The 11238-nt window shown below is 44.0% G+C and overlaps 1 protein-coding gene across 2 annotated transcripts in view; it reads right to left on the reverse strand.

Moving 5' to 3' along the window:
• LOC103463620 (uncharacterized protein C1orf21 homolog) overlaps positions 1-10262 on the reverse strand; it is a 34389-nt gene extending 24127 nt beyond the window's left edge. Inside the window, exon 1 of one of the 2 annotated variants that reach the window (XM_008407092.3) lies at positions 10003-10262. The gene's annotated coding sequence lies outside the window, so the exon portion shown is untranslated. The remainder of the gene's footprint in view (positions 1-10002) is intronic. The other variant, XM_008407091.3, reaches the window with a different exon arrangement.
• Between the last annotated feature and the right edge of the window lie 976 nt (positions 10263-11238).

The raw sequence follows: 11238 nt of genomic DNA on the forward strand, positions 1-11238 counted from the left end.
TTACAGCTATGTGGGTCTCTTATGTTTCTTCATTTAGCAGGTCAGTGAGGTCATCACTCCTGAATTGCCTTCACTTTGCAATCGTCTTCCTCACCTTTGCCCCCGAGCCGTTTAGATAAGTCTGTTATGTTTGAATGCACCCGAGATAAAAATGAAATGCGACTAAATAAAATCACAAGCGTCTGCGGTTGCTATGCCATCATCGAGATACTGGAAGCAAACATGCCCCAGATCACATGGAGGGAACAACTCTTGGCGGCATATATCCCGGGTCCTGTCATGATCTGGCGCTAACGTGTGTCACAAGTGGACAGCTGAACAGTAGTAAAATCTGTCCTGAGCGATTTAGGAGCAAATAAACAGGCCTGCTGATATCCCTGTAAAGTCAAATTCAGTGCCGTTTCTGTGGAGTAATTTACACAACTCTTGATAAACTTAGGTATGCAGCCTAAGACGAGTGACATGGGAGAAGTGGAGCAGACCAGAATGATTTATGACTTCCCAGAGCTGTGATCATCCACTCTAAGTAAAACTATGGGCTGAACTGGTGGTGCTCCTTGAAACTGCATCTTCATTTTGGCCATAATAACAAGAGAATGTTTGAAGGAGTCAAGAGAATGTTTGAAGGAGTCAAAGTGAGTCTTTAAAACCCAAGAATGTTGTATCACCCGTCAGGCGCAGTGGTGGTAGCATCATGCTGTGGGCTCAGGTAGACCATTTGAAATGTATTCCAAACTCTGCGATACATTGTATTAATGATCCCAAACGTAAACAGAAGGTGGTTTTGGAACTGGTTAAGCAAGAGCTTTGAGGTTTTTGCAATGACCAACTCAAAATAACAATAACAACAACAACAACAACAACAACAACACACAACAACAACAACAACACACAACCATTAGTGATTCTGGCAACATACCAAGAAAAACATCACGAGAATAAGTTGTTTTTATTGCTTTGTTTTGTATATATAAATTGATAAGAATCTAGGAAGCCAATTCATTACAGCCTATAGTTGTTCAGCTCCAGTACTCGAGGTTCAGTGTCTCTGCTCCAACACGGCCGATTCAAACGGTCCAAATTTCTCCTCAGCATGTCAATGTTCTGCAGAGGCCCGGTAATGAATCATCTTTTATTCAGGTGTGCTGAACCAATGAAAGAACTAAAAAAAAAAATACAGAATATCGGCCCCTGGATTAGTAATTATACGGAAAATGGGCAGAGAGAAAAGGGAGGGAAAGAGATGCTGCAAACGGCCCAAAGGTTAAGGAATCGAACTCCAGGCGGATGTGTCACGGACTGATGGCATCCGGGCTCCTTCTGCCTCTACACCCAATATTGCTGTTTACAGAAGGCATTCCCTCCTAGGGGGATCGTGAGAGAGAAAACCGGGTTTTTATGCAGTGTGGTAAATATCTGGTTTCAAATCTACGCATTTATAAAACAAAAAATAAAAAAAATTGGCAGCATTAACTGTTTTTAAGTGCAGCAAAAAATAACCAAACCCACACTGGTTTTAACATGGAAGCACAAAAACCATCCGCAGCGCTCCCTGCTGAAGTGATCACTAACGCAGTGTAAACTTTGTGGCAACATCGGCAACATGTTCCGTCACCGTGTCATCGTTTTGCAGCGGCGAGACCCCCTGATGAAGAGCCGTGTCTGTTGCGCTGCACAATGTCGCCTGCGTCTCTGCGGCTTCGTCTCCCCCCCCACTCCCCCACTCCTCTGACAGAACAGTACTTCAGCGCAACTTCAAGTCCAATACATCATAATATTTACTTTAACCAGGCAGCAAACGCCTCACCTCTAATCTCCTTGCAGTTTGGGCTCTCCATCAGTCTGACAAGCCACACCAACGCAAACACGCCGCTCTTAAATGGAATGCTGCTAACTTAACGAATGGCTGCAGAGTTTCTTTGCCTCTCAATTTTAAAGATCTTCCCTTCAATTTGTTACAACATTGGAGACATTTTCAAACAAAAACACGCTTAGCCAATTTGGGTTTTTACATCTTTCAAAATAAATCAAACCGCACAATCCCGAAGCTGGCTTCCAACTCGGCCGTGAGGTGAGGGGGCCATTTCGGTTTTATTTTGACATCCGGACAAACTTGGATAAGTAAAAATTTATAAATAGTCAGAAATATCTGGACTGGGATGAAACGGAGATGCTTCTGATAACAATTTGCAAATCGATAATAATGATAATTTCTCAAAATCCCAAACACGAATTGCAAAGCTTTCCTCTAAAATCCACTTAAAGCACCTCGGGAGACATTATGTGGTGAGTGCTACTGTCAGCAACTCCAAAACCAAAATGATCAGAGCTGGACGAAAGCCAAGTTGTTGGGGCGTCATGTGGCTCGGTGGTTGCCTGAAAGTCTTCCCCTGGTCTCTCCTCCCCACTTCCTGTCCAGCTACTAATGAATAAAGGCCACTTATGCCAAAAACAACAACAAAAAAACTTTTAAAAAGTCAAGTTGGAATGTGGAATCTGAAAATATCAATCAATGTAAAAAGGTTGTTTTTTTTTGGGTTTTTTTTTTACAAAAGTCATTGAGAGAAATAAAATTAAAACATGACCTCATTGAAGAAATCCTAGACAATAATAGCATGAAGAGACGTTTTCCTAATGTGCTCGGATTCATGTCTGATCTTTATACAGACTGCTTTAATATATTTATTTACTAGTATGAGTGAGTCTGTTCATCGTGGGGATTTTTTCCAAGCGACAGCTGCAAGGCCGACAGAGTGGGCCCGCTCCGGCGCAGCAGCCAACCACGCAAGGTCAACCTTGTTTACGTTTTCTTACCCAGATCCATCTGAATTGCTAACAAACCGGCCCACGAGCTGCAAAAAAAAAAAAAAAAAAGAGAGAGGATCCCGCATTTATATTCATTAGTAATTACCAAGACTGAAGAAAATAAATATCAGCCTGAGCATAACCGGTGAGCAGCACGCTGCAGGATAAATTGTTTCAAATCCGTTATGTTGGCTGATTAAAAAAAAAAAAAAAGAGCGTGCTGAAATGTTTCTGTTTCAGCCCTGCGCCGAGGAGCTGCAGAGGAGTCTGTGCCTCACATCTCAAAATGGCTGGTGTCATGTCTATGATGCTACCCCGTCCAGATGCGAACCAGTTCTGTTCCTCTTACATCAACAAGGCCAACGGTGAACAATTGGGTTGGTGTGGTTCATAATGGCAATGTGAGCAATCTGGTCATATTGGTGCAAACTTTCCTAAATTGGGAAGACATTTGACACGTGATGGTCAGTCATGTGTGTGTGCCAAAACCATCACAATGACCCAAATGTCTATGTTGTACCTTTATCCAGCAGTAATGCCGCACATTTGTTTTTGTGGGTTAATTTTTGCATACATATTTAAGGCACATGCACTACCTTTGTCCAATTATTCTAAATTTTGAACCTTCTTTGCATACATGGCCAGAAAAAATATTGCGTCACTGTTGCCTTGTAGCAAGAAGGTCTAGAGTTGGAATCCCAGTCTGGAGTCTTTCTGCATGGAATTGGCATGTTTTGCCCGTTTAATGTGTGGATTCTCTCTGGGTACTCCAGCTTCCTTCAACGTCCAAAACCTAAACTGTTAGGTTCATTCGTCTCTCTAAACTGGCCTTAGGTATTTGAGTGTGTGCATGGTTGTTTGTCCTGTGTCTGTTGTTCAAGTGATGGACTGGCAATCTGACCGCTGGTAACAGGCACCGTCTCTCCCACAACCCCGTAAGGATAATCAGGTACAGACGGCAGATAGATAAAATTTGCCGATTCACAAAATAAGAGGGTTTTAGCGGGTTTTGACACAGAAACATAAGAAGCTTGTTCCAGTACGGTCGATGCTTTTACAAAATACAAGGGAAAATTATTAAATGTGAAACAAAAATGTACTGTGGATCAAGGAAATTGCCTTCCGAGTCCAAAAAGCTAATAAAAGTTACACTGTTTACAAAGTTAAAAAGGCACAAGCATCCCTCATGTGCGTAAAACTGGTATATATTTTTTTTGATTATTTGATTAATCAGATGTCTGTCTTTTCAGACACAAGGATTCCTGAATCGAAGCAAACAGTCCATGTAAATCCGGTTCAAGAAACCTTGGACTTACTCCATCCTGTCCCGTTGCAACCAGAAACTGGAATGTATTTCGTTCAAATTGTGTTTGATAGAGCCACGCAAATAGTGTGAAATGGGAGGAAAATCATATACGGTTTTCCATTTTTATTCCCACGTATAGACAAAAAGTGTTTTACGCATTTGCATTCAGTAGAACCATCTTTTGCTGGAATTAAAGCTCCAAGTCTGTTGTCCTTTATCAGCTTTGCAACGTTTGATAAACCTCTTTCTCCATTCTTCTTTGTAAATTAGCTCAACCTTATTTGACTGAGAGAATCCATAAAACGTAAATTTTTTAAACTCTCGACAAATATTCTCAGTTGGATTTAGGTTTGGACTTTAAATGGGCCATTCTAACACAAGAACCCACTTTGATATAAAGCATTTTGTTGTAGCTCTCAATGAATGTTTGGGGCTGTTGTCCTGTTGGAGGGAAAACATCTGCTCCATTCACAACTTTTATTATTTCTCTATGTCATATCAACTCTGAACTCTGCTGAAGAAAACTAGTGGAGTTGAGGTGTTCGTGGTGTGAGGCATTTAGCCCAGAAAGTTACATTTTGATGTTATCTGACCAGAGTACCTACCAACGTGTCATCCCCTGTCCTGCTTGTGGTACACTTTTAATAAGCCCTTTCTTTACCGATGACTTTCTTCTTGTCGCTCGACTTGTCCTTTCAACAGATTCTCCCACCTAAGCTGTGGGTCTTCGCTACTCTTAGAAAGACTCTCTGATTATCCATCCATCCATTCCATCCATTTTCTGCCGCTTATCCGGGGTCGGGTCGCGGAGGCAGCAGCTTCAGAAGGGAGGCCCAGACTTCCCTCTCCCCAGCCACTTCTTCCAGCTCCTCCAGGGAAACCCCAAGGCGTTCCCAGGCCAGCCGAGAGACATAGTCCCTCCAGCGTGTCCTGGGTCTTCTCCGAGGCCTCCTACTGGTGGGATGTGCCCGAAACACCTCACCAGGGAGGCGTCCAGGAGGCATCCTTACCAGATGCCCGAGCCATCTCAACTGGCTCCTCTCGACGTGGAGGAGCAGCGGCTCTACTCTGAGTCCCTCCCGGATGACCGAGCTTCTCACCCTATCTCTAAGGGAGAGCCCAGCCACTCTGCGGAGAAAACCCATTTCGGCCACTTGCATCCATGATCTCGTTCTTTCGGTCATGACCCAAAGCTCATGACCATAGATGAGGGTGGAAACGTAGATCGACCGGTAAATCGAGAGCTTTGCTTTTTGACTCAGCTCTCTCTTCACCACGACGGACCGGTACAGCGCCCGCTTCACGGCAGATGCTGCCCCAATCCGCCTGTCGACCTCCAGCTCCCTTCTTCCCTCATACGTGAACAAGATCTCCAGATACTTAAACTCCTCCACTTGAGGCAGGACGACCCCCGTGACCCGGAGAAGGCACTCTACCCTTTTCCGGCTCTCTGATTAATGCTCTCTTTTCCTGGCCTGTGAGTGTAGGTGGAGCGTGGAATATTGTTTTATAATCCAACCCTGCTTTAAACTTCTCCACAACTTTCTCCACCACCTGTCTGCTGTGTTCTGCTGTGTGTTTATGATGTTGGTTGTTGTTGGTTTTTTTTTTTAAATACCTGAATAACAGCCAAAGTTCATAGTTTAATCATCATTTATTCACCTCTTCAACACACAATTATTCCAATAGTATTAAACCCGTAGACTCTGGGTGAAGGTTTAACAGTCCTTAGATTATCATAATGTTGGCTCGCAGACATCCCTCTGGGTCCTTTTTATGCACAACAAAGAGAACAAAAGATCCTCTTACTTTAGAGGGAGAAACTAAGAAGGATGATTCAAAAGAACCAAAATAAAAAATGAACAACCAATAAAAAAGGCTAAACCAATGCACCACTCTGTCTCCATCTCTTGCTCCAGCTCTGAGCAGAAACTGAAGTGTAAACACAGTCACGGACACACAGACAGATGCTGCAAACAGACACGAGCGCACCCCGCGAAAGGCTGTTTTCGCCGCTGACATAAAAGGCGAGGAGTCGGAAGACAGAACTGGCGCAAACACAGCCCACAACCACGCAACAGCCGCACGTCTCCTGCAGCGCGTGCAGACACGTGGAAAACCCAAAGCACCACATCACAGCGCCCGGACTGCACCCTTGGGTTTGATGCAGCGACATTTGCAGGTTTGACCGTTACCGAGTCGGGCAGACGACCCAGCAGTCCGGCGCTGCCCTCAGCCGAAGCGAACGCAGAGGGATCAGGTTGTGCTGGCCTTGGGCTTTCTGCACCGCAATGTAGACTACATCATCTCACCTGACAGCACAGTGGCTGCAAAGCAAACACGAGCCGCATGTGAGAGACAGACGCGGAAACTCCCTCCCAACGCCTGCGCAGGGACGAGAAGACATCCTGGTCGCCAAGGTAACCCTCCACCAAGTTGTTACGTGAAGACCCCGACAGGGTCAAACGCTCATCTGAGCTGCTTTTCATCAGCTGGGGGTTAAGGGGGCATGGGGCAGATGATAGTGGTGATTGAGAGGGTGAGGAAGGAGAGAGGAGGAGGAGGAGGAGGAGGGCTAGGAGTAGCTCCTCCTCATGCCTTGGAGAAAGGGAGCAAAAAAATAAATAAAGTGAGGAGAAGTGAGACTTTTAGTGTTTTCTGTACAGTCACCAGATCAAAAAAGCCATATGTGAGCAATAAGCATGCACATAAACAGCACGCTGCAAAACAAAGACGTGAAGGAAGGAAGATGAAAAATAAACCACGAAGCAGGCTTAACAGATCTACGGATTACTGCTGACTGACGTTCAACACATTTTAGTGTCAAAATTTCAGAGGTTTCAACACTCACATTTTCATAATCCTTTTTTTAGACAATTATAGGATGGTTACTGTGGAGTTGTGGCAGATATTTTAGCAGTGGTCAAATGTTTGAATGTGGAACCAGCAAAAACTAACGACTGTCGGGAAATGTAGCAAAGGTCGGCTGGACAAATGGACACTGGGATGTCCATTTGGATGGATGGATGGATGGATAAACCAAAAAACAGATGGATAAATGAATGGACGGACAAGCAGCTGGATGAGAAGATACACAACATTTAGACACCGAGACAATGAAAAAGACGACTACAATTAAAAAGATTTTCCTCACTCTACTTTATATTCCCATCATCATCATCATCATCATCATCATCATCATCTTCGTCATTCAGACCTGGAAGTGACCCGGATCAAATTCCAAACTTTTCCAGACCATGTAGGAAGCTTGTAACAAGTCTTGCACTGTCTCCAACCAAGAGCTACATAACAAATAATAAAAGGACATCTGTACTGTAACTCATTTTATGCTGAGGTCTTCAGTAACAAGTGACCGCCAGCAAGATTTAATGGCAGATGGTTGGAAAACTTCTGGAGAAGAGTCCGTTTAAAATAGACATGATGCTAATGAGCCATAAACGGGCCTGTTTTATCAACGCTGTCACATTGTTACTCTTTTCCAGCAGTTCCTGACTGTCCTCCTTTTGAGCAGTCAGAAACACAGAACTGGCCCCAGGTGTAAGCAAACTTTACAAGCAATCTGTTATTGACAGATATTAAAGAAAATTATTGGTGGCTTTCAAATTAACAGTCATAAATTAAAAGTGACTCAGAAATTTGTCCTCAAAACCCAGAGGAGTTGGAACGTCGATCATTAAAGACAAGGATTGTACCCCCGACTCCAACGTCTCTCTAACCACACAGCCAGACATAGGTTTAAAGAAAAGCAGCAAAAGCAAATGAGCTGGATTAGCAGTGCTCGTCAACTGAAGGAGTCATCCAGGACATGTTATTACCGTCCCTGGATATTGAGCTGTTAACCTTGGATGGCAACAGTCTCTTCAATCAGAGGCTTCTTCAGATTTGTATCAACACTGACTGCTACTGGAGGTCCTTCGTGCCCCGCAGCATCACCGTCCACAATGACTCTTTGAAGGTTCTTGGGTGGTATGATCTATGATGCGTTTTATTTCACCTGGGGATAAAGTATTTTTGAAACAAAAAGAATTTCTGCCGCTTGTGTCTGAGCAGAGAAACATGTTACATCATAACGGCTCGTCAGTGTACGGTAGCACTTCTTCTGTGGTTTCTTGTAATCACAAAGAGAACGGTTGAACTAACTCAGATGCTGACAAGATGCAAGTAAGACAAAAGCTTGAGAAACGTCACGTTATAATGTAAGCTGATAGGTTCTCTTGTCTTGTAGTGATGTGCAAGTAAAAAAAAAAACATCCAGTTTATTTAGTGTGATCTGAGTAGCAAAAGAATATTTCACCGTCTAATTAAGATTGTGCAATATCAAAGGTACTGTGACGATTGAGATATTATGGGATTCTGAAACCTCGGATAATTTTCATTCAAAATGACATTTTTTTCTGTTGTTCTTTTAGCTTTTATTGGAACTGGCATAATTAATACTTGTGTATACTAATGGGAAATAGCAAGAAAAAGGTAAAAGTATAAATGAATATGTTTAAAAAGATGTTCACTTGTATTTTGTAGAGCCACTGCAAAACATCTGGGAGGACACCGTTCGGATTTCAAGAAATGTAGGCAACAACTGAAGGCAGACTGGAATATCCAGATTTCATAATCAAAGCTCTTCTACTTTCATTTTGAACGCGAGAAAGCACGCAGTCTGGCCAATATGCATCATCATGACTTTCAAATCCAAACAAGGCTTCATGCAGAACATCGGCATCCCCCACAACATCAGCCAAAAGTCAGCATTAGGCACACCCTACACCATAATAGTCATTCCAGTCAACACCAGAAGGAAGAAGAGAACCCCACTGGTCAGCAGTCATACCGAAAGTTCATTCAAACACATTCAAGCTCTGTCAATGCGGTCAAACTCCAGCACCAACACAAAAGTTGAACCAACTCAAAATGAATGTCAAAAATTGTCAAAAGTCCCCCGTCCTTCATGATGTTTACAAATTGTGCTTCCTCGTGTCATTGACCTAAATACACCCAAAGCATAAATGTTTTCAGTTCAATTTGGTAGGGGGTGGGGGGAGTACACAACTGGATAATATCTTTAATTTGTTGTTGAGTTGTGCTGGAGTAGCTGGTGAGCTTAAATTCCGGGGTTTGGGGGACCCAACGTGAAATCGGCTTAGGGTTTTTCATACAACCTTGGAGCAGCTCTGCATAAACAACAACAGAAATGACCAACAAAGACGCGCAGCGGCTCGATATAAGACGCCGAAGAGCCGAGGGGGCATTCGTAAGTCACGAGGGTCTCTGTACAGGAGCAGCGGCATGCAGACCCGTGCAGCCCCGAGGCTCGAGCAGCTGTGTCCGGGCTGCATCACAGGGAGACACTGGGCGCTTTGTTTCCCCCCAGGGCAAGGCAGATCGGCGGGGGAGCGGGGTTCAACCCGAGTCTGTGTGCGGTTGGACTTCCTCAGTGTGTGAACGGCCTGCAGCCTCGCCGTGCACAGGTCTCCCCTCTGTCCGTCCTGAAACAGTCGGCCTCAGAGAGCAGCGGGACAGGGTGGCACAGCCAACCAGGATGAGTGGAAAATTTGAACTGCGCCGAGGCAAAGCTGTCCGAGGCAGCCTCCCTCCACCCCCAACCCCCGGTCCGTCACACAGACGGTCCAAAGCACGTCTCACTTTCGCTTCTTCTCCTGTCGTAATTAAAGCGTAAAAAATAACATCAAAAGCAGCAGTCGTGTTGTCTGTAGGACCCCCGCGGACAACAAAATGCGAAGCTCCGTGTGCGCGGACGAAGGAGAGCGCCGGATAATCACGGCTCACTCAGGAAACAGCGAGAAATTACCCACAACGTGGCTCTGACTGGGGCATAAACTGCACCTTTGTGAGACCACTGGAAAGTAACTCACGTTTGTACTTACTTCAGAGGAACCGGTGTGGCTCGGTCCACTGGAGGAACAGCCAGACAGTACGGTCTTCCGGGGCTGTGTGCCGGGGGGGTGAGAGCGGAGCTATGGAGACTGGGAAGCTGAGAGCTGAGAGGACTGAACGTAAACTGTGGCCTGCGTCATTTCACCAGGATGCCACTAATGCGCGGCGCGCAGCAATGCAGCCATCTTACCCCACCGACTCACCAATCACTGCTGGAGCTTAGCTGCTCAGAGCTTCTGGAGTCGGCAGTGACTGGGGCTGAGGGTTGGATCACATCTCTTTCAAATGCGAGGGATCCAATAGTCTAATTTGACCAAAGTGACTGGAAATAAATAATTCAAATAGTGGCAGGAATTAACCGAATATTAAGGAAACTAATGCGTGCAGTTTTGAGGGTCGGGGTTTAAGGCTAACACATTTTTCATGAAAGTTCATTTGTAGACATAAGTAGAAAAAAAACTTGCAACCTGATGAAAAAAAATTATAGAATTGTCTCAATGGAGTAAGGAGGACCAAAAGTGCCACAACTCAGTGATTCATAAACTGTTAAAGCTGCGATATGTAACTTTTATTTAAAAAAAAAAAAAAAAGTTTTTACACATTTGTTAAAATTGTTACTATGTCCTGACAGTATAATAATATGAGAAAGATAAAAATAATGAAAAAAAAAATAATAAAACCCTGAAAAATAAAACAAGCTCCTCTGCCTCCTCCTTGTGGTCCGACTGCCACCTGCAGAAATGCACAGGTCAAAAACAACTAATCAGGGTCAAGTCAGGATGAAGGTCTTGGCACTGTGAGACCTCCTCACGACCTCCCTCACAGCACATTCACGTTCAAGACTGATGTTTTGCTGCTACTGTGCCAATGAAGAAGAAATAACCTAACATAACAGGAAAACTGTTTATCCACCATCATCGGTGGCCCATGTTTACTAGCCTGCGCTTCAGGCTCTGCTGTGGAGGAGGAGCTAGTGCTTAGCAGAGAGCAGGGGAGGGTGTTAGCAGTGTGTGGACAAATATGATTGATAATTTAATTAATAAAATATTTAATGTAAAAAATCATCACAAAAAACTTCTCATGCCCCTCTAAAACACACAAAACAATTAAGTAAATTGTGACTTTTTGGTAGCAAGATACATATTTTATTAACTTTATATTTTTATTCCCAATTTTAACAATTTATTAAGGTAACAAATTGACTCGGGTCATAA

The sequence above is a fragment of the Poecilia reticulata genome, chromosome 4 (genome assembly GCF_904066995.2).
Source record: "Poecilia reticulata chromosome 4, P_reticulata-male-v2, whole genome shotgun sequence".
NCBI lineage: Eukaryota > Metazoa > Chordata > Actinopteri > Cyprinodontiformes > Poeciliidae > Poecilia > Poecilia reticulata.